The 20,891-nt window shown below is 45.6% G+C and overlaps 15 non-coding genes and 2 pseudogenes across 15 annotated transcripts; all 17 read right to left on the reverse strand.

Annotated features, from left to right (window-relative positions):
* Nucleotides 1-816: 816 nt before the first annotated feature.
* On the reverse strand, nucleotides 817-1,007 carry LOC141194864 (U2 spliceosomal RNA). Its single transcript, XR_012267482.1, has one exon. It is a non-coding gene; the product is annotated as a U2 spliceosomal RNA (small nuclear RNA).
* A 1,118-nt stretch (nucleotides 1,008-2,125) lies between these two features.
* Nucleotides 2,126-2,316, reverse strand: LOC141194865 (U2 spliceosomal RNA). The gene has a single exon (XR_012267483.1). It is a non-coding gene; the product is annotated as a U2 spliceosomal RNA (small nuclear RNA).
* A 1,123-nt stretch (nucleotides 2,317-3,439) lies between these two features.
* LOC141194867 (U2 spliceosomal RNA) lies at nucleotides 3,440-3,630 on the reverse strand. The gene has a single exon (XR_012267485.1). It is a non-coding gene; the product is annotated as a U2 spliceosomal RNA (small nuclear RNA).
* A 1,120-nt stretch (nucleotides 3,631-4,750) lies between these two features.
* On the reverse strand, nucleotides 4,751-4,941 carry LOC141194868 (U2 spliceosomal RNA). The gene has a single exon (XR_012267486.1). It is a non-coding gene; the product is annotated as a U2 spliceosomal RNA (small nuclear RNA).
* Nucleotides 4,942-6,062: 1,121 nt separating this feature from the next.
* LOC141194869 (U2 spliceosomal RNA) lies at nucleotides 6,063-6,253 on the reverse strand. The gene has a single exon (XR_012267487.1). It is a non-coding gene; the product is annotated as a U2 spliceosomal RNA (small nuclear RNA).
* A 1,121-nt stretch (nucleotides 6,254-7,374) lies between these two features.
* Nucleotides 7,375-7,565, reverse strand: LOC141194870 (U2 spliceosomal RNA). Its single transcript, XR_012267488.1, has one exon. It is a non-coding gene; the product is annotated as a U2 spliceosomal RNA (small nuclear RNA).
* Nucleotides 7,566-8,688: 1,123 nt separating this feature from the next.
* Nucleotides 8,689-8,879, reverse strand: LOC141196028 (U2 spliceosomal RNA). Its single transcript, XR_012268597.1, has one exon. It is a non-coding gene; the product is annotated as a U2 spliceosomal RNA (small nuclear RNA).
* Nucleotides 8,880-9,999: 1,120 nt separating this feature from the next.
* Nucleotides 10,000-10,190, reverse strand: LOC141194871 (U2 spliceosomal RNA). The gene has a single exon (XR_012267489.1). It is a non-coding gene; the product is annotated as a U2 spliceosomal RNA (small nuclear RNA).
* Nucleotides 10,191-11,311: 1,121 nt separating this feature from the next.
* LOC141194873 (U2 spliceosomal RNA) lies at nucleotides 11,312-11,502 on the reverse strand. Its single transcript, XR_012267490.1, has one exon. It is a non-coding gene; the product is annotated as a U2 spliceosomal RNA (small nuclear RNA).
* A 1,121-nt stretch (nucleotides 11,503-12,623) lies between these two features.
* LOC141194874 (U2 spliceosomal RNA) lies at nucleotides 12,624-12,814 on the reverse strand. The gene has a single exon (XR_012267491.1). It is a non-coding gene; the product is annotated as a U2 spliceosomal RNA (small nuclear RNA).
* A 1,120-nt stretch (nucleotides 12,815-13,934) lies between these two features.
* Nucleotides 13,935-14,125, reverse strand: LOC141194875 (U2 spliceosomal RNA). The gene has a single exon (XR_012267492.1). It is a non-coding gene; the product is annotated as a U2 spliceosomal RNA (small nuclear RNA).
* A 1,121-nt stretch (nucleotides 14,126-15,246) lies between these two features.
* On the reverse strand, nucleotides 15,247-15,428 carry LOC141196238 (U2 spliceosomal RNA). The gene has a single exon (XR_012268801.1). It is a non-coding gene; the product is annotated as a U2 spliceosomal RNA (small nuclear RNA).
* A 524-nt stretch (nucleotides 15,429-15,952) lies between these two features.
* LOC141196484 (U2 spliceosomal RNA) lies at nucleotides 15,953-16,068 on the reverse strand (annotated as a pseudogene).
* A 1,119-nt stretch (nucleotides 16,069-17,187) lies between these two features.
* On the reverse strand, nucleotides 17,188-17,374 carry LOC141196358 (U2 spliceosomal RNA). Its single transcript, XR_012268900.1, has one exon. It is a non-coding gene; the product is annotated as a U2 spliceosomal RNA (small nuclear RNA).
* A 792-nt stretch (nucleotides 17,375-18,166) lies between these two features.
* On the reverse strand, nucleotides 18,167-18,258 carry LOC141196516 (U2 spliceosomal RNA; annotated as a pseudogene).
* A 1,122-nt stretch (nucleotides 18,259-19,380) lies between these two features.
* LOC141194876 (U2 spliceosomal RNA) lies at nucleotides 19,381-19,571 on the reverse strand. Its single transcript, XR_012267493.1, has one exon. It is a non-coding gene; the product is annotated as a U2 spliceosomal RNA (small nuclear RNA).
* A 1,124-nt stretch (nucleotides 19,572-20,695) lies between these two features.
* On the reverse strand, nucleotides 20,696-20,886 carry LOC141194877 (U2 spliceosomal RNA). Its single transcript, XR_012267494.1, has one exon. It is a non-coding gene; the product is annotated as a U2 spliceosomal RNA (small nuclear RNA).
* Between the last annotated feature and the right edge of the window lie 5 nt (nucleotides 20,887-20,891).

Raw genomic sequence — 20,891 nt, forward strand, 5'->3', positions numbered from 1 at the left:
TTGCTGATTAATTACCTCTCCTGCTGCTGCTGCTGCTGGCTGTCCAGCAGCAGACTGAAGGTGGCTGCTGCTGTGCGCAGGTATATAAAGGCTCAGAGCCTATTATGACACGCGCAGCCAGCGTTCCATTGCCACATTCCGTCTACTGCAGGCGGGATACCTGGATGGCTGAATGTCACTGAGAAGCTCACAGAGACCGCCATAAGCAACAGTTTAAAAGAATGCCACAGACTAATCAACCAAACTTTTTGGGTTGGTTTCTCTTTTATAGTCTGCAGGCATTAAATGAAAGAAGTCAGTGTTCCAGCAGAGGGAGACAACGTTTCAGAAAAGGCATTGTAGCAAACCAAAAAAGAAATTTTAAGCGCAGCAGAGTAACCAGCTCACATACCTGTTAGCTCAGGTGAGTTTAAAAGGCTGCTGTTGATAACAAGGGCATTTGCTAAATAGATGGTGTGTGTGCAACAATATACTGAAAGGTCAATTATATTGTGCAGCTTATCTCACCACCTGTAGTTATTTAGTTGAAAGCTCCAAAATGCTTGCCTAATATGTCTGTTTATCCAAAAGAAAGTATAGAGGGAGAGCTAGATAGATAGCATTGCATTACATTACATTACATGGCAATGCAATGCACAGTTGCTGAAGTTGAACCAAAATGAGCTTGTCATCTGGCTTCTGCAACTTTTAACATGAAAAATCCAATGAGGAGAAGAAAAGCAAAGCCAAAGAGTCCATCCCAAAATCCGACAAACAAGCAAAATGAACAAAAAGCATTGAATTCAATTCTTTCTGATTTTAGAAACTGCATTAAAGAAGGGGTGCACCGGTCCTGGAGATACTGCAATACCAGGTCAATGCGTGGAGTGGACAGAGCAAGCTCTTTTTCCATCTCCCTGTTCTAAAAATCCATTTAATATATGGTCCCCAGATAGGGGACGTATCAGATATTAAACTGATAAGAACAGATACTACACTTGATCTTAGCCAAAAGGCCGAGAAGCGATAACCAGAATTGGTTTCCGACTACGGTGCCACCCAAGGATTCTGAAAAGTCCATTTGTGGAGATGGCCACCTGGACTCCCGTTAAGAAGACATGCTGTCAACCTCTAGATCCCTCACATGCCTGCACTTTTCGGCTTGCTGCTGCTGCAATCCACGCGTTTTAGATCTGCATAACTCCACCTCTTTTAGCACAGTACCCTCAACCCCGGCTGTTCCCACCCGCCTCAACACCGTTGGAAGGGAGGAGAACCAATTAAGGCGGGGGGGGGTGGAACGAGCAGCTGTCTACCCTTAGCAGGAGGGTTGCTGATTAATTACCTCTCCTGCTGCTGCTGCTGCTGGCTGTCCAGCAGCAGACTGAAGGTGGCTGCTGCTGTGCGCAGGTATATAAAGGCTCAGAGCCTATTATGACACGCGCAGCCAGCGTTCCATTGCCACATTCCGTCTACTGCAGGCGGGATACCTGGATGGCTGAATGTCACTGAGAAGCTCACAGAGACCGCCATAAGCAACAGTTTAAAAGAATGCCACAGACTAATCAACCAAACTTTTTGGGTTTGTTTCTCTTTTATAGTCTGCAGGCATTAAATGAAAGAAGTCAGTGTTCCAGCAGAGGGAGACAACGTTTCAGAAAAGGCATTGTAGCAAACCAAAAAAGAAATTTTAAGCGCAGCAGAGTAACCAGCTCACATACCTGTTAGCTCAGGTGAGTTTAAAAGGCTGCTGTTGATAACAAGGGCATTTGCTAAATAGATGGTGTGTGTGCAACAATATACTGAAAGGTCAATTATATTGTGCAGCTTATCTCACCACCTGTAGTTATTTAGGTGAAAGCTCCAAAATGCTTGCCTAATATGTCTGTTTATCCAAAAGGAAGTATAGAGGGAGAGCTAGATAGATAGCATTGCATTACATTACATTACATGGCAATGCAATGCACAGTTGCTGAAGTTGAACCAAAATGAGCTTGTCATCTGGCTTCTGCAACTTTTAACATGAAAAATCCAATGAGGAGAAGAAAAGCAAAGCCAAAGAGTCCATCCCAAAATCCGACAAACAAGCAAAATGAACAAAAAGCATTGAATTCAATTCTTTCTGATTTTAGAAACTGCATTAAAGAAGGGGTGCACCGGTCCTGGAGATACTGCAATACCAGGTCAATGCGTGGAGTGGACAGAGCAAGCTCTTTTTCCATCTCCCTGTTCTAAAAATCCATTTAATATATGGTCCCCAGATAGGGGACGTATCAGATATTAAACTGATAAGAACAGATACTACACTTGATCTTAGCCAAAAGGCCGAGAAGCGATAACCAGAATTGGTTTCCGACTACGGTGCCACCCAAGGATTCTGAAAAGTCCATTTGTGGAGATGGCCACCTGGACTCCCGTTAAGAAGACATGCTGTCAACCTCTAGATCCCTCACATGCCTGCACTTTTCGGCTTGCTGCTGCTGCAATCCACGCGTTTTAGATCTGCATAACTCCACCTCTTTTAGCACAGTACCCTCAACCCCCGGCTGTTCCCACCCGCCTCAACACCGTTGGAAGGGAGGAGAACCAATTAAGGCGGGGGGGGGGTGGAACGAGCAGCTGTCTACCCTTAGCAGGAGGGTTGCTGATTAATTACCTCTCCTGCTGCTGCTGCTGCTGCTGGCTGTCCAGCAGCAGACTGAAGGTGGCTGCTGCTGTGCGCAGGTATATAAAGGCTCAGAGCCTATTATGACACGCGCAGCCAGCGTTCCATTGCCACATTCCGTCTACTGCAGGCGGGATACCTGGATGGCAGAATGTCACTGAGAAGCTCACAGAGACCGCCATAAGCAACAGTTTAAAAGAATGCCACAGACTAATCAACCAAACTTTTTGGGTTGGTTTCTCTTTGATAGTCTGCAGGCATTAAATGAAAGAAGTCAGTGTTCCAGCAGAGGGAGACAACGTTTCAGAAAAGGCATTGTAGCAAACCAAAAAAGAAATTTTAAGCGCAGCAGAGTAACCAGCTCACATACCTGTTAGCTCAGGTGAGTTTAAAAGGCTGCTGTTGATAACAAGGGCATTTGCTAAATAGATGGTGTGTGTGCAACAATATACTGAAAGGTCAATTATATTGTGCAGCTTATCTCACCACCTGTAGTTATTTAGGTGAAAGCTCCAAAATGCTTGCCTAATATGTCTGTTTATCCAAAAGGAAGTATAGAGGGAGAGCTAGATAGATAGCATTGCATTACATTACATTACATGGCAATGCAATGCACAGTTGCTGAAGTTGAACCAAAATGAGCTTGTCATCTGGCTTCTGCAACTTTTAACATGAAAAATCCAATGAGGAGAAGAAAAGCAAAGCCAAAGAGTCCATCCCAAAATCCGACAAACAAGCAAAATGAACAAAAAGCATTGAATTCAATTCTTTCTGATTTTAGAAACTGCATTAAAGAAGGGGTGCACCGGTCCTGGAGATACTGCAATACCAGGTCAATGCGTGGAGTGGACAGAGCAAGCTCTTTTTCCATCTCCCTGTTCTAAAAATCCATTTAATATATGGTCCCCAGATAGGGGACGTATCAGATATTAAACTGATAAGAACAGATACTACACTTGATCTTAGCCAAAAGGCCGAGAAGCGATAACCAGAATTGGTTTCCGACTACGGTGCCACCCAAGGATTCTGAAAAGTCCATTTGTGGAGATGGCCACCTGGACTCCCGTTAAGAAGACATGCTGTCAACCTCTAGATCCCTCACATGCCTGCACTTTTCGGCTTGCTGCTGCTGCAATCCACGCGTTTTAGATCTGCATAACTCCACCTCTTTTAGCACAGTACCCTCAACCCCCGGCTGTTCCCACCCGCCTCAACACCGTTGGAAGGGAGGAGAACCAATTAAGGCGGGGGGGGGGTGGAACGAGCAGCTGTCTACCCTTAGCAGGAGGGTTGCTGATTAATTACCTCTCCTGCTGCTGCTGCTGCCGGCTGTCCAGCAGCAGACTGAAGGTGGCTGCTGCTGTGCGCAGGTATATAAAGGCTCAGAGCCTATTATGACACGCGCAGCCAGCGTTCCATTGACACATTCCGTCTACTGCAGGCGGGATACCTGGATGGCTGAATGTCACTGAGAAGCTCACAGAGACCGCCATAAGCAACAGTTTAAAAGAATGCCACAGACTAATCAACCAAACTTTTTGGGTTGGTTTCTCTTTTATAGTCTGCAGGCATTAAATGAAAGAAGTCAGTGTTCCAGCAGAGGGAGACAACGTTTCAGAAAAGGCATTGTAGCAAACCAAAAAAGAAATTTTAAGCGCAGCAGAGTAACCAGCTCACATACCTGTTAGCTCAGGTGAGTTTAAAAGGCTGCTGTTGATAACAAGGGCATTTGCTAAATAGATGGTGTGTGTGCAACAATATACTGAAAGGTCAATTATATTGTGCAGCTTATCTCACCACCTGTAGTTATTTAGGTGAAAGCTCCAAAATGCTTGCCTAATATGTCTGTTTATCCAAAAGGAAGTATAGAGGGAGAGCTAGATAGATAGCATTGCATTACATTACATTACATGGCAATGCAATGCACAGTTGCTGAAGTTGAACCAAAATGAGCTTGTCATCTGGCTTCTGCAACTTTTAACATGAAAAATCCAATGAGGAGAAGAAAAGCAAAGCCAAAGAGTCCATCCCAAAATCCGACAAACAAGCAAAATGAACAAAAAGCATTGAATTCAATTCTTTCTGATTTTAGAAACTGCATTAAAGAAGGGGTGCACCGGTCCTGGAGATACTGCAATACCAGGTCAATGCGTGGAGTGGACAGAGCAAGCTCTTTTTCCATCTCCCTGTTCTAAAAATCCATTTAATATATGGTCCCCAGATAGGGGACGTATCAGATATTAAACTGATAAGAACAGATACTACACTTGATCTTAGCCAAAAGGCCGAGAAGCGATAACCAGAATTGGTTTCCGACTACGGTGCCACCCAAGGATTCTGAAAAGTCCATTTGTGGAGATGGCCACCTGGACTCCCGTTAAGAAGACATGCTGTCAACCTCTAGATCCCTCACATGCCTGCACTTTTCGGCTTGCTGCTGCTGCAATCCACGCGTTTTAGATCTGCATAACTCCACCTCTTTTAGCACAGTACCCTCAACCCCCGGCTGTTCCCACCCGCCTCAACACCGTTGGAAGGGAGGAGAACCAATTAAGGCGGGGGGGGGGGTGGAATGAGCAGCTGTCTACCCTTAGCAGGAGGGTTGCTGATTAATTACCTCTCCTGCTGCTGCTGCTGCTGGCTGTCCAGCAGCAGACTGAAGGTGGCTGCTGCTGTGCGCAGGTATATAAAGGCTCAGAGCCTATTATGACACGCGCAGCCAGCGTTCCATTGCCACATTCCGTCTACTGCAGGCGGGATACCTGGATGGCTGAATGTCACTGAGAAGCTCACAGAGACCGCCATAAGCAACAGTTTAAAAGAATGCCACAGACTAATCAACCAAACTTTTTGGGTTGGTTTCTCTTTTATAGTCTGCAGGCATTAAATGAAAGAAGTCAGTGTTCCAGCAGAGGGAGACAACGTTTCAGAAAAGGCATTGTAGCAAACCAAAAAAGAAATTTTAAGCGCAGCAGAGTAACCAGCTCACATACCTGTTAGCTCAGGTGAGTTTAAAAGGCTGCTGTTGATAACAAGGGCATTTGCTAAATAGATGGTGTGTGTGCAACAATATACTGAAAGGTCAATTATATTGTGCAGCTTATCTCACCACCTGTAGTTATTTAGGTGAAAGCTCCAAAATGCTTGCCTAATATGTCTGTTTATCCAAAAGGAAGTATAGAGGGAGAGCTAGATAGATAGCATTGCATTACATTACATTACATGGCAATGCAATGCACAGTTGCTGAAGTTGAACCAAAATGAGCTTGTCATCTGGCTTCTGCAACTTTTAACATGAAAAATCCAATGAGGAGAAGAAAAGCAAAGCCAAAGAGTCCATCCCAAAATCCGACAAACAAGCAAAATGAACAAAAAGCATTGAATTCAATTCTTTCTGATTTTAGAAACTGCATTAAAGAAGGGGTGCACCGGTCCTGGAGATACTGCAATACCAGGTCAATGCGTGGAGTGGACAGAGCAAGCTCTTTTTCCATCTCCCTGTTCTAAAAATCCATTTAATATATGGTCCCCAGATAGGGGACGTATCAGATATTAAACTGATAAGAACAGATACTACACTTGATCTTAGCCAAAAGGCCGAGAAGCGATAACCAGAATTGGTTTCCGACTACGGTGCCACCCAAGGATTCTGAAAAGTCCATTTGTGGAGATGGCCACCTGGACTCCCGTTAAGAAGACATGCTGTCAACCTCTAGATCCCTCACATGCCTGCACTTTTCGGCTTGCTGCTGCTGCAATCCACGCGTTTTAGATCTGCATAACTCCACCTCTTTTAGCACAGTACCCTCAACCCCCGGCTGTTCCCACCCGCCTCAACACCGTTGGAAGGGAGGAGAACCAATTAAGGCGGGGGGGGGGGTGGAATGAGCAGCTGTCTACCCTTAGCAGGAGGGTTGCTGATTAATTACCTCTCCTGCTGCTGCTGCTGCTGGCTGTCCAGCAGCAGACTGAAGGTGGCTGCTGCTGTGCGCAGGTATATAAAGGCTCAGAGCCTATTATGACACGCGCAGCCAGCGTTCCATTGACACATTCCGTCTACTGCAGGCGGGATACCTGGATGGCTGAATGTCACTGAGAAGCTCACAGAGACCGCCATAAGCAACAGTTTAAAAGAATGCCACAGACTAATCAACCAAACTTTTTGGGTTGGTTTCTCTTTTATAGTCTGCAGGCATTAAATGAAAGAAGTCAGTGTTCCAGCAGAGGGAGACAACGTTTCAGAAAAGGCATTGTAGCAAACCAAAAAAGAAATTTTAAGCGCAGCAGAGTAACCAGCTCACATACCTGTTAGCTCAGGTGAGTTTAAAAGGCTGCTGTTGATAACAAGGGCATTTGCTAAATAGATGGTGTGTGTGCAACAATATACTGAAAGGTCAATTATATTGTGCAGCTTATCTCACCACCTGTAGTTATTTAGGTGAAAGCTCCAAAATGCTTGCCTAATATGTCTGTTTATCCAAAAGGAAGTATAGAGGGAGAGCTAGATAGATAGCATTGCATTACATTACATTACATGGCAATGCAATGCACAGTTGCTGAAGTTGAACCAAAATGAGCTTGTCATCTGGCTTCTGCAACTTTTAACATGAAAAATCCAATGAGGAGAAGAAAAGCAAAGCCAAAGAGTCCATCCCAAAATCCGACAAACAAGCAAAATGAACAAAAAGCATTGAATTCAATTCTTTCTGATTTTAGAAACTGCATTAAAGAAGGGGTGCACCGGTCCTGGAGATACTGCAATACCAGGTCAATGCGTGGAGTGGACAGAGCAAGCTCTTTTTCCATCTCCCTGTTCTAAAAATCCATTTAATATATGGTCCCCAGATAGGGGACGTATCAGATATTAAACTGATAAGAACAGATACTACACTTGATCTTAGCCAAAAGGCCGAGAAGCGATAACCAGAATTGGTTTCCGACTACGGTGCCACCCAAGGATTCTGAAAAGTCCATTTGTGGAGATGGCCACCTGGACTCCCGTTAAGAAGACATGCTGTCAACCTCTAGATCCCTCACATGCCTGCACTTTTCGGCTTGCTGCTGCTGCAATCCACGCGTTTTAGATCTGCATAACTCCACCTCTTTTAGCACAGTACCCTCAACCCCCGGCTGTTCCCACCCGCCTCAACACCGTTGGAAGGGAGGAGAACCAATTAAGGCGGGGGGGGGGTGGAACGAGCAGCTGTCTACCCTTAGCAGGAGGGTTGCTGATTAATTACCTCTCCTGCTGCTGCTGCTGCTGCTGGCTGTCCAGCAGCAGACTGAAGGTGGCTGCTGCTGTGCGCAGGTATATAAAGGCTCAGAGCCTATTATGACACACGCAGCCAGCGTTCCATTGCCACATTCCGTCTACTGCAGGCGGGATACCTGGATGGCTGAATGTCACTGAGAAGCTCACAGAGACCGCCATAAGCAACAGTTTAAAAGAATGCCACAGACTAATCAAGCAAACTTTTTGGGTTGGTTTCTCTTTTATAGTCTGCAGGCATTAAATGAAAGAAGTCAGTGTTCCAGCAGAGGGAGACAACGTTTCAGAAAAGGCATTGTAGCAAACCAAAAAAGAAATTTTAAGCGCAGCAGAGTAACCAGCTCACATACCTGTTAGCTCAGGTGAGTTTAAAAGGCTGCTGTTGATAACAAGGGCATTTGCTAAATAGATGGTGTGTGTGCAACAATATACTGAAAGGTCAATTATATTGTGCAGCTTATCTCACCACCTGTAGTTATTTAGGTGAAAGCTCCAAAATGCTTGCCTAATATGTCTGTTTATCCAAAAGGAAGTATAGAGGGAGAGCTAGATAGATAGCATTGCATTACATTACATTACATGGCAATGCAATGCACAGTTGCTGAAGTTGAACCAAAATGAGCTTGTCATCTGGCTTCTGCAACTTTTTACATGAAAAATCCAATGAGGAGAAGAAAAGCAAAGCCAAAGAGTCCATCCCAAAATCCGACAAACAAGCAAAATGAACAAAAAGCATTGAATTCAATTCTTTCTGATTTTAGAAACTGCATTAAAGAAGGGGTGCACCGGTCCTGGAGATACTGCAATACCAGGTCAATGCGTGGAGTGGACAGAGCAAGCTCTTTTTCCATCTCCCTGTTCTAAAAATCCATTTAATATATGGTCCCCAGATAGGGGACGTATCAGATATTAAACTGATAAGAACAGATACAACACTTGATCTTAGCCAAAAGGCCGAGAAGCGATAACCAGAATTGGTTTCCGACTACGGTGCCACCCAAGGATTCTGAAAAGTCCATTTGTGGAGATGGCCACCTGGACTCCCGTTAAGAAGACATGCTGTCAACCTCTAGATCCCTCACATGCCTGCACTTTTCGGCTTGCTGCTGCTGCAATCCACGCGTTTTAGATCTGCATAACTCCACCTCTTTTAGCACAGTACCCTCAACCCCCGGCTGTTCCCACCCGCCTCAACACCGTTGGAAGGGAGGAGAACCAATTAAGGCGGGGGGGGGGTGGAACGAGCAGCTGTCTACCCTTAGCAGGAGGGTTGCTGATTAATTACCTCTCCTGCTGCTGCTGCTGCTGGCTGTCCAGCAGCAGACTGAAGGTGGCTGCTGCTGGTCGCAGGTATATAACGGCTCAGAGCCTATTATGACATGCGCAGCCAGCGTTCCATTGCCACATTCCGTCTACTGCAGGCGGGATACCTGGATGGCTGAATGTCACTGAGAAGCTCACAGAGACCGCCATAAGCAACAGTTTAAAAGAATGCCACAGACTAATCAACCAAACTTTTTGGGTTGGTTTCTCTTTTATAGTCTGCAGGCATTAAATGAAAGAAGTCAGTGTTCCAGCAGAGGGAGACAACGTTTCAGAAAAGGCATTGTAGCAAACCAAAAAAGAAATTTTAAGCGCAGCAGAGTAACCAGCTCACATACCTGTTAGCTCAGGTGAGTTTAAAAGGCTGCTGTTGATAACAAGGGCATTTGCTAAATAGATGGTGTGTGTGCAACAATATACTGAAAGGTCAATTATATTGTGCAGCTTATCTCACCACCTGTAGTTATTTAGGTGAAAGCTCCAAAATGCTTGCCTAATATGTCTGTTTATCCAAAAGGAAGTATAGAGGGAGAGCTAGATAGATAGCATTGCATTACATTACATTACATGGCAATGCAATGCACAGTTGCTGAAGTTGAACCAAAATGAGCTTGTCATCTGGCTTCTGCAACTTTTAACATGAAAAATCCAATGAGGAGAAGAAAAGCAAAGCCAAAGAGTCCATCCCAAAATCCGACAAACAAGCAAAATGAACAAAAAGCATTGAATTCAATTCTTTCTGATTTTAGAAACTGCATTAAAGAAGGGGTGCACCGGTCCTGGAGATACTGCAATACCAGGTCAATGCGTGGAGTGGACAGAGCAAGCTCTTTTTCCATCTCCCTGTTCTAAAAATCCATTTAATATATGGTCCCCAGATAGGGGACGTATCAGATATTAAACTGATAAGAACAGATACTACACTTGATCTTAGCCAAAAGGCCGAGAAGCGATAACCAGAATTGGTTTCCGACTACGGTGCCACCCAAGGATTCTGAAAAGTCCATTTGTGGAGATGGCCACCTGGACTCCCGTTAAGAAGACATGCTGTCAACCTCTAGATCCCTCACATGCCTGCACTTTTCGGCTTGCTGCTGCTGCAATCCACGCGTTTTAGATCTGCATAACTCCACCTCTTTTAGCACAGTACCCTCAACCCCCGGCTGTTCCCACCCGCCTCAACACCGTTGGAAGGGAGGAGAACCAATTAAGGCGGGGGGGGGGGTGGAACGAGCAGCTGTCTACCCTTAGCAGGAGGGTTGCTGATTAATTACCTCTCCTGCTGCTGCTGCTGCTGGCTGTCCAGCAGCAGACTGAAGGTGGCTGCTGCTGTGCGCAGGTATATAAAGGCTCAGAGCCTATTATGACACGCGCAGCCAGCGTTCCATTGCCACATTCCGTCTACTGCAGGCGGGATACCTGGATAGCTGAATGTCACTGAGAAGCTCACAGAGACCGCCATAAGCAACAGTTTAAAAGAATGCCACAGACTAATCAACCAAACTTTTTGGGTTGGTTTCTCTTTTATAGTCTGCAGGCATTAAATGAAAGAAGTCAGTGTTCCAGCAGAGGGAGACAACGTTTCAGAAAAGGCATTGTAGCAAACCAAAAAAGAAATTTTAAGCGCAGCAGAGTAACCAGCTCACACACCTGTTAGCTCAGGTGAGTTTAAAAGGCTGCTGTTGATAACAAGGGCATTTGCTAAATAGATGGTGTGTGTGCAACAATATACTGAAAGGTCAATTATATTGTGCAGCTTATCTCACCACCTGTAGTTATTTAGGTGAAAGCTCCAAAATGCTTGCCTAATATGTCTGTTTATCCAAAAGGAAGTATAGAGGGAGAGCTAGATAGATAGCATTGCATTACATTACATTACATGGCAATGCAATGCACAGTTGCTGAAGTTGAACCAAAATGAGCTTGTCATCTGGCTTCTGCAACTTTTAACATGAAAAATCCAATGAGGAGAAGAAAAGCAAAGCCAAAGAGTCCATCCCAAAATCCGACAAACAAGCAAAATGAACAAAAAGCATTGAATTCAATTCTTTCTGATTTTAGAAACTGCATTAAAGAAGGGGTGCACCGGTCCTGGAGATACTGCAATACCAGGTCAATGCGTGGAGTGGACAGAGCAAGCTCTTTTTCCATCTCCCTGTTCTAAAAATCCATTTAATATATGGTCCCCAGATAGGGGACGTATCAGATATTAAACTGATAAGAACAGATACTACACTTGATCTTAGCCAAAAGGCCGAGAAGCGATAACCAGAATTGGTTTCCGACTACGGTGCCACCCAAGGATTCTGAAAAGTCCATTTGTGGAGATGGCCACCTGGACTCCCGTTAAGAAGACATGCTGTCAACCTCTAGATCCCTCACATGCCTGCACTTTTCGGCTTGCTGCTGCTGCAATCCACGCGTTTTAGATCTGCATAACTCCACCTCTTTTAGCACAGTACCCTCAACCCCCGGCTGTTCCCACCCGCCTCAACACCGTTGGAAGGGAGGAGAACCAATTAAGGCGGGGGGGGGGGTGGAACGAGCAGCTGTCTACCCTTAGCAGGAGGGTTGCTGATTAATTACCTCTCCTGCTGCTGCTGCTGCTGGCTGTCCAGCAGCAGACTGAAGGTGGCTGCTGCTGTGCGCAGGTATATAAAGGCTCAGAGCCTATTATGACACGCGCAGCCAGCGTTCCATTGCCACATTCCGTCTACTGCAGGCGGGATACCTGGATGGCTGAATGTCACTGAGAAGCTCACAGAGACCGCCATAAGCAACAGTTTAAAAGAATGCCACAGACTAATCAACCAAACTTTTTGGGTTGGTTTCTCTTTTATAGTCTGCAGGCATTAAATGAAAGAAGTCAGTGTTCCAGCAGAGGGAGACAACGTTTCAGAAAAGGCATTGTAGCAAACCAAAAAAGAAATTTTAAGCGCAGCAGAGTAACCAGCTCACATACCTGTTAGCTCAGGTGAGTTTAAAAGGCTGCTGTTGATAACAAGGGCATTTGCTAAATAGATGGTGTGTGTGCAACAATATACTGAAAGGTCAATTATATTGTGCAGCTTATCTCACCACCTGTAGTTATTTAGGTGAAAGCTCCAAAATGCTTGCCTAATATGTCTGTTTATCCAAAAGGAAGTATAGAGGGAGAGCTAGATAGATAGCATTGCATTACATTACATTACATGGCAATGCAATGCACAGTTGCTGAAGTTGAACCAAAATGAGCTTGTCATCTGGCTTCTGCAACTTTTAACATGAAAAATCCAATGAGGAGAAGAAAAGCAAAGCCAAAGAGTCCATCCCAAAATCCGACAAACAAGCAAAATGAACAAAAAGCATTGAATTCAATTCTTTCTGATTTTAGAAACTGCATTAAAGAAGGGGTGCACCGGTCCTGGAGATACTGCAATACCAGGTCAATGCGTGGAGTGGACAGAGCAAGCTCTTTTTCCATCTCCCTGTTCTAAAAATCCATTTAATATATGGTCCCCAGATAGGGGACGTATCAGATATTAAACTGATAAGAACAGATACTACACTTGATCTTAGCCAAAAGGCCGAGAAGCGATAACCAGAATTGGTTTCCGACTACGGTGCCACCCAAGGATTCTGAAAAGTCCATTTGTGGAGATGGCCACCTGGACTCCCGTTAAGAAGACATGCTGTCAACCTCTAGATCCCTCACATGCCTGCACTTTTCGGCTTGCTGCTGCTGCAATCCACGCGTTTTAGATCTGCATAACTCCACCTCTTTTAGCACAGTACCCTCAACCCCCGGCTGTTCCCACCCGCCTCAACACCGTTGGAAGGGAGGAGAACCAATTAAGGCGGGGGGGGGGTGGAACGAGCAGCTGTCTACCCTTAGCAGGAGGGTTGCTGATTAATTACCTCTCCTGCTGCTGCTGCTGCTGGCTGTCCAGCAGCAGACTGAAGGTGGCTGCTGCTGTGCGCAGGTATATAAAGGCTCAGAGCCTATTATGACACGCGCAGCCAGCGTTCCATTGCCACATTCCGTCTACTGCAGGCGGGATACCTGGATGGCTGAATGTCACTGAGAAGCTCACAGAGACCGCCATAAGCAACAGTTTAAAAGAATGCCACAGACTAATCAACCAAACTTTTTGGGTTGGTTTCTCTTTTATAGTCTGCAGGCATTAAATGAAAGAAGTCAGTGTTCCAGCAGAGGGAGACAACGTTTCAGAAAAGGCATTGTAGCAAACCAAAAAAGAAATTTTAAGTGCAGCAGAGTAACCAGCTCACATACCTGTTAGCTCAGGTGAGTTTAAAAGGCTGCTGTTGATAACAAGGGCATTTGCTAAATAGATGGTGTGTGTGCAACAATATACTGAAAGGTCAATTATATTGTGCAGCTTATCTCACCACCTGTAGTTATTTAGGTGAAAGCTCCAAAATGCTTGCCTAATATGTCTGTTTATCCAAAAGGAAGTATAGAGGGAGAGCTAGATAGATAGCATTGCATTACATTACATTACATGGCAATGCAATGCACAGTTGCTGAAGTTGAACCAAAATGAGCTTGTCATCTGGCTTCTGCAACTTTTAACATGAAAAATCCAATGAGGAGAAGAAAAGCAAAGCCAAAGAGTCCATCCCAAAATCCGACAAACAAGCAAAATGAACAAAAAGCATTGAATTCAATTCTTTCTGATTTTAGAAACTGCATTAAAGAAGGGGTGCACCGGTCCTGGAGATACTGCAATACCAGGTCAATGCGTGGAGTGGACAGAGCAAGCTCTTTTTCCATCTCCCTGTTCTAAAAATCCATTTAATATATGGTCCCCAGATAGGGGACGTATCAGATATTAAACTGATAAGAACAGATACTACACTTGATCTTAGCCAAAAGGCCGAGAAGCGATAACCAGAATTGGTTTCCGACTACGGTGCCACCCAAGGATTCTGAAAAGTCCATTTGTGGAGATGGCCACCTGGACTCCCGTTAAGAAGACATGCTGTCAACCTCTAGATCCCTCACATGCCTGCACTTTTCGGCTTGCTGCTGCTGCAATCCACGCGTTTTAGATCTGCATAACTCCACCTCTTTTAGCACAGTACCCTCAACCCCCGGCTGTTCCCACCCGCCTCAACACCGTTGGAAGGGAGGAGAACCAATTAAGGCGGGGGGGGGGGTGGAACGAGCAGCTGTCTACCCTTAGCAGGAGGGTTGCTGATTAATTACCTCTCCTGCTGCTGCTGCTGCTGGCTGTCCAGCAGCAGACTGAAGGTGGCTGCTGCTGTGCGCAGGTATATAAAGGCTCAGAGCCTATTATGACACGCGCAGCCAGCGTTCCATTGCCACATTCCGTCTACTGCAGGCGGGATACCTGGATGGCTGAATGTCACTGAGAAGCTCACAGAGACCGCCATAAGCAACAGTTTAAAAGAATGCCACAGACTAATCAACCAAACTTTTTGGGTTGGTTTCTCTTTTATAGTCTGCAGGCATTAAATGAAAGAAGTCAGTGTTCCAGCAGAGGGAGACAACGTTTCAGAAAAGGCATTGTAGCAAACCAAAAAAGAAATTTTAAGCGCAGCAGAGTAACCAGCTCACATACCTGTTAGCTCAGGTGAGTTTAAAAGGCTGCTGTTGATAACAAGGGCATTTGCTAAATAGATGGTGTGTGTGCAACAATATACTGAAAGGTCAATTATATTGTGCAGCTTATCTCACCACCTGTAGTTATTTAGGTGAAAGCTCCAAAATGCTTGCCTAATATGTCTGTTTATCCAAAAGGAAGTATAGAGGGAGAGCTAGATAGATAGCATTGCATTACATTACATTACATGGCAATGCAATGCACAGTTGCTGAAGTTGAACCAAAATGAGCTTGTCATCTGGCTTCTGCAACTTTTAACATGAAAAATCCAATGAGGAGAAGAAAAGCAAAGCCAAAGAGTCCATCCCAAAATCCGACAAACAAGCAAAATGAACAAAAAGCATTGAATTCAATTCTTTCTGATTTTAGAAACTGCATTAAAGAAGGGGTGCACCGGTCCTGGAGATACTGCAATACCAGGTCAATGCGTGGAGTGGACAGAGCAAGCTCTTTTTCCATCTCCCTGTTCTAAAAATCCATTTAATATATGGTCCCCAGATAGGGGACGTATCAGATATTAAACTGATAAGAACAGATTTTTAGATTGAAGCTGCATCCAAGGCACTGAAAAATGTGACCGAAGTCACACCAAAACAGCGCACGAGGCGAGGATTCATGTGGACCCTTCCCGGAGGAGAGGGTCCCCAATAAACCATCCCCATCCCTCCGAGCCAGAAGGCCACAGCGAGGGTCAGGGATCTCCGATGCTCTCCCTAGCCGAAGCCGGAGAAGAGCCGTTTTCGTGCTCCCAGCTTCCATCTAGGCTGCCACCCTAGTGGAGCTGGAGCCTGTGTTGGTTTCTCAGCCCAAAGCTGACCGGATCTCCGACCGGGTTTATAAAAATTCCCCTTCCTAGCCCGGAGGCCAGGAATAGGGGGGGTTGCTCAGAAAGTATGATTGGCAAAGGTGCGGCGTGCTACGAAGCCAAGTCTTTCTGGGGTTCCCAGTCCCAGTAAGCTTCGACTCCCACCAGGGCGCCTACTCCTGGGGCACATTGCTCCAAAGCCCTCACACTTACCCAGCATAGTGACTTCGATCCTGGAGGGCCATGTTTTCCATCAGATAACTCTATGAGCCACCTGGCGTACTAACAAGTGCACCAAACCAGTGTGTAATATGCATCAATTTACTAGGGCAGCCCAAGGACAAAACTGCCTTTTCAAAAGATACTACACTTGATCTTAGCCAAAAGGCCGAGAAGCGATAACCAGAATTGGTTTCCGACTACGGTGCCACCCAAGGATTCTGAAAAGTCCATTTGTGGAGATGGCCACCTGGACTCCCGTTAAGAAGACATGCTGTCAACCTCTAGATCCCTCACATGCCTGCACTTTTCGGCTTGCTGCTGCTGCAATCCACGCGTTTTAGATCTGCATAACTCCACCTCTTTTAGCACAGTACCCTCAACCCCCGGCTGTTCCCACCCGCCTCAACACCGTTGGAAGGGAGGAGAACAAATTAAGGCGGGGGGGGGTGGAACGAGCAGCTGTCTACCCTTAGCAGGAGGGTTGCTGATTAATTACCTCTCCTGCTGCTGCTGCTGCTGGCTGTCCAGCAGCAGACTGAAGGTGGCTGCTGCTGTGCGCAGGTATATAAAGGCTCAGAGCCTATTATGACACGCGCAGCCAGCGTTCCATTGCCACATTCCGTCTACTGCAGGCGGGATACCTGGATGGCTGAATGTCACTGAGAAGCTCACAGAGACCGCCATAAGCAACAGTTTAAAAGAATGCCACAGACTAATCAACCAAACTTTTTGGGTTGGTTTGTCTTTTATAGTCTGCAGGCATTAAATGAAAGAAGTCAGTGTTCCAGCAGAGGGAGACAACGTTTCAGAAAAGGCATTGTAGCAAACCAAAAAAGAAATTTTAAGCGCAGCAGAGTAACCAGCTCACATACCTGTTAGCTCAGGTGAGTTTAAAAGGCTGCTGTTGATAACAAGGGCATTTTCTAAATAGATGGTGTGTGTGCAACAATATACTGAAAGGTCAATTATATTGTGCAGCTTATCTCACCACCTGTAGTTATTTAGGTGAAAGCTCCAAAATGCTTGCCTAATATGTCTGTTTATCCAAAAGGAAGTATAGAGGGAGAGCTAGATAGATAGCATTGCATTACATTACATTACATGGCAATGCAATGCACAGTTGCTGAAGTTGAACCAAAATGAGCTTGTCATCTGGCTTCTGCAACTTTTAACATGAAAAATCCAATGAGGAGAAGAAAAGCAAAGCCAAAGAGTCCATCCCAAAATCCGACAAACAAGCAAAATGAACAAAAAGCATTGAATTCAATTCTTTCTGATTTTAGAAACTGCATTAAAGAAGGGGTGCACCGGTCCTGGAGATACTGCAATACCAGGTCAATGCGTGGAGTGGACAGAGCAAGCTCTTTTTCCATCTCCCTGTTCTAAAAATCCATTTAATATATGGTCCCCAGATAGGGGACGTATCAGATATTAAACTGATAAGAACAGATTTTTTTTTTTTTTTATCGAAAGCCCGAATTCGTGTATAAAACCCGAGTGCGCTTAAAAAAGTGACAAGTGCCACAAAAAAAGTGCACTAGGATGCTGGTCTTCTTGAAACCCTCTCCAAAAGGAGAAGGGTCCCCCAAACCATTCCCCGTCCCTCCGAGCCAGAAGGCCACAGCGAGGAACAGGGACAAATAGCCACCTCCAGCCGAAACCAGAGGCGACCCAATCTTACCCCCAATACCTGCCCGAGTTCTCACCCGAGCAAGGCACTGGGAGCCAAAAGACTGTGCTCCCCTCCCGGAAGAGGGGAGCCAACAACGCTCTCCTCCCGAAAGAGGAGAGCCAGGGGGGTTCAGGGGGGAGCGGAACCTGATGGCCACACACTCCCCCCCTAGACCTGCCAAGAGAGGAACCCGTTAGGGAACCGCATCCCGACAAAATCCTAGTAAGGACGTGGACACACGTGAATAAGTGGACACACAGTGACAAAAAAATTAAATAAATAGTGAAGGTTTCACAGTATAATACTGCCCGGACCTTCGACCGGGAATTGAAAAATTCCCCATCCTAAGTCCAGAAGGCCCGGAATAAGGGTGTGTGCGAAGAAAGAAAATTTGAAGTGCTTGTGCAAATGTGCCATAAACTCAAGTGGGGTTCCCAATCCCAGTGAGTTAAGGCACCCCAGGGTCACCACTCCTGGGGCACTTCACACTTCGGGCTTTCGATCTTCCCCGGCCCAATGGCGTCGATCCTGGGGGGCCATGCTTTCCACCAGATGACTATATTAGCCACCTGGCGTACTAACAAGCGCCTAAACCCCAGTGTGCATAATGTATCAATCTACTAGGGCGGCCAACATCCAAAACCGCCTTTTCGAAAGATACTACACTTGATCTTAGCCAAAAGGCCGAGAAGCGATAACCAGAATTGGTTTCCGACTACGGTGCCACCCAAGGATTCTGAAAAGTCCATTTGTGGAGATGGCCACCTGGACTCCCGTTAAGAAGACATGCTGTCAACCTCTAGATCCCTCACATGCCTGCACTTTTCGGCTTGCTGCTGCTGCAATCCACACGTTTTAGATCTGCATAACTCCACCTCTTTTAGCACAGTACCCTCAACCCCCGGCTGTTCCCACCCGCCTCAACACCGTTGGAAGGGAGGAGAACCAATTAAGGCGGGGGGGGGGGGTGGAACGAGCAGCTGTCTACCCTTGGCAGGAGGGTTGCTGATTAATTACCTCTCCTGCTGCTGCTGCTGCTGGCTGTCCAGCAGCAGACTGAAGGTGGCTGCTGCTGTGCGCAGGTATATAAAGGCTCAGAGCCTATTATGACACGCGCAGCCAGCGTTCCATTGCCACATTCCGTCTACTGCAGGCGGGATACCTGGATGGCTGAATGTCACTGAGAAGCTCACAGAGACCGCCATAAGCAACAGTTTAAAAGAATGCCACAGACTAATCAACCAAACTTTTTGGGTTGGTTTCTCTTTTATAGTCTGCAGGCATTAAATGAAAGAAGTCAGTGTTCCAGCAGAGGGAGACAACGTTTCAGAAAAGGCATTGTAGCAAACCAAAAAAGAAATTTTAAGCGCAGCAGAGTAACCAGCTCACATACCTGTTAGCTCAGGTGAGTTTAAAAGGCTGCTGTTGATAACAAGGGCATTTGCTAAATAGATGGTGTGTGTGCAACAATATACTGAAAGGTCAATTATATTGTGCAGCTTATCTCACCACCTGTAGTTATTTAGGTGAAAGCTCCAAAATGCTTGCCTAATATGTCTGTTTATCCAAAAGGAAGTATAGAGGGAGAGCTAGATAGATAGCATTGCATTACATTACATTACATGGCAATGCAATGCACAGTTGCTGAAGTTGAACCAAAATGAGCTTGTCATCTGGCTTCTGCAACTTTTAACATGAAAAATCCAATGAGGAGAAGAAAAGCAAAGCCAAAGAGTCCATCCCAAAATCCGACAAACAAGCAAAATGAACAAAAAGCATTGAATTCAATTCTTTCTGATTTTAGAAACTGCATTAAAGAAGGGGTGCACCGGTCCTGGAGATACTGCAATACCAGGTCAATGCGTGGAGTGGACAGAGCAAGCTCTTTTTCCATCTCCCTGTTCTAAAAATCCATTTAATATATGGTCCCCAGATAGGGGACGTATCAGATATTAAACTGATAAGAACAGATACTACACTTGATCTTAGCCAAAAGGCCGAGAAGCGATAACCAGAATTGGTTTCCGACTACGGTGCCACCCAAGGATTCTGAAAAGTCCATTTGTGGAGATGGCCACCTGGACTCCCGTTAAGAAGACATGCTGTCAACCTCTAGATCCCTCACATGCCTGCACTTTTCGGCTTGCTGCTGCTGCAATCCACGCGTTTTAGATCTGCATAACTCCACCTCTTTTAGCACAGTACCCTCAACCCCCGGCTGTTCCCACCCGCCTCAACACCGTTGGAAGGGAGGAGAACCAATTAAGGCGGGGGGGGGGGGGGTGGAACGAGCAGCTGTCTACCCTTAGCAGGAGGGTTGCTGATTAATTACCTCTCCTGCTGCTGCTGCTGCTGGCTGTCCAGCAGCAGACTGAAGGTGGCTGCTGCTGTGCGCTGGTATATAAAGGCTCAGAGCCTATTATGACACGCGCAGCCAGCGTTCCATTGCCACATTCCGTCTACTGCAGGCGGGATACCTGGATGGCTGAATGTCACTGAGAAGCTCACAGAGACCGCCATAAGCAACAGTTTAAAAGAATGCCACAGACTAATCAACCAAACTTTTTGGGTTGGTTTCTCTTTTATAGTCTGCAGGCATTAAATGAAAGAAGTCAGTGTTCCAGCAGAGGGAGACAACGTTTCAGAAAAGGCATTGTAGCAAACCAAAAAAGAAATTTTAAGCGCAGCAGAGTAACCAGCTCACATACCTGTTAGCTCAGGTGAGTTTAAAAGGCTGCTGTTGATAACAAGGGCATTTGCTAAATAGATGGTGTGTGTGCAACAATATACTGAAAGGTCAATTATATTGTGCAGCTTATCTCACCACCTGTAGTTATTTAGGTGAAAGCTCCAAAATGCTTGCCTAATATGTCTGTTTATCCAAAAGGAAGTATAGAGGGAGAGCTAGATAGATAGCATTGCATTACATTACATTACATGGCAATGCAATGCACAGTTGCTGAAGTTGAACCAAAATGAGCTTGTCATCTGGCTTCTGCAACTTTTAACATGAAAAATCCAATGAGGAGAAGAAAAGCAAAGCCAAAGAGTCCATCCCAAAATCCGACAAACAAGCAAAATGAACAAAAAGCATTGAATTCAATTCTTTCTGATTTTAGAAACTGCATTAAAGAAGGGGTGCACCGGTCCTGGAGATACTGCAATACCAGGTCAATGCGTGGAGTGGACAGAGCAAGCTCTTTTTCCATCTCCCTGTTCTAAAAATCCATTTAATATATGGTCCCCAGATAGGGGACGTATCAGATATTAAACTGATAAGAACAGATACTACACTTGATCTTAGCCAAAAGGCCGAGAAGCGATAACCA

The sequence above is a fragment of the Phyllobates terribilis genome, unplaced genomic scaffold (assembly GCF_046119375.1).
Source record: "Phyllobates terribilis strain yellow unplaced genomic scaffold, ASM4611937v1 Scaffold_74__1_contigs__length_7073193, whole genome shotgun sequence".
Lineage (NCBI taxonomy): Eukaryota > Metazoa > Chordata > Amphibia > Anura > Dendrobatidae > Phyllobates > Phyllobates terribilis.